Here is a 1,245-nt window from a genome sequence, read left to right as displayed (position 1 = left end):
TCCGGGTTGAAAAAAAAAAAGTCATATTTGATCAACACTGCCATCTACTGGTGCACCAGGTAAACACACACACACACACACACATATACAGTATATATATATATATATATATATATATATATATATATATATATATATATATATATATATATATATATATATATATATATATATATATATATATGTATATATATTTATATATGTATATATATGTATGTATATATATATATATATATATATATATATATATATATATATATATATATATATATATATATATATATATATATATATGTATATGTATATGTATATATATATATGTATATGTATATGTATATATATATATATATATATATATATATATATATATATATATATATATATATATATATATATATATATATATATATATATATATATATATATATATATATATATTTATTTATTTCATAGAAATACATACAGCACACTATAGTTGTACTAACACTACAATAACTAAGTTTTCATCTTTGTTGCTATGAGATATAAGTTACTTGAATTCAGGTAGCTTGGATTCACCTGGGGATAGGTTGATTGGCAACACTAAATGGTCCCTAGTGTGTGAATGTGAGTGTGAATGTTGTCTGTCTATCTGTGTTGGCCCTGCCATGAGATGGTGACTTGTCCAGGGTGTACCGCCTTCCGGCCGAATGCAGCTGACATAGGCTCCAGCACCCGACCCCGAAAGGGACACGCGGTAGAAAATGGATGAATGGATGGATAGATTGGTATATTATTTTGCTTATTATTTTCAATAACCCATCAGTACATATTAAAACTGCATGCACATTCTAGAATACACATTTCAGTGCAGTTATTCAGGAACAACTGCAACAATAAACTTCAATATTGTTAGATAAATCACTCTATGATACTGAGCATTGCTATTTACAGCACAGGTGTCAGAGCCTGGAAATAATATGCCTCAATAAAGTACTTTATCTTTTCTAACTTCATGTATTCGTTCTTTCCATTTTGACAGGAAGAAGTATATGTAATGCATGGAGTTGTATATATTTTAAAATCTAATGTTGTTGAATGATGCAAAAAATATTATATTATCATAAATTGTTTTTGCTAAAATACAAATAAACACTTAACTATTTGCTTGACTTGATTTCAAAGTAAGTGATATATCAAATTGTACACTATAAAAAATACAATATATTTTCCAAAAAAACAACAACAAAAACACCGGGCAGCTTA

Source organism: Entelurus aequoreus, linkage group LG06, assembly GCF_033978785.1.
Source record: "Entelurus aequoreus isolate RoL-2023_Sb linkage group LG06, RoL_Eaeq_v1.1, whole genome shotgun sequence".
Lineage (NCBI taxonomy): Eukaryota > Metazoa > Chordata > Actinopteri > Syngnathiformes > Syngnathidae > Entelurus > Entelurus aequoreus.
This window is presented reverse-complemented; position numbering follows the sequence as displayed.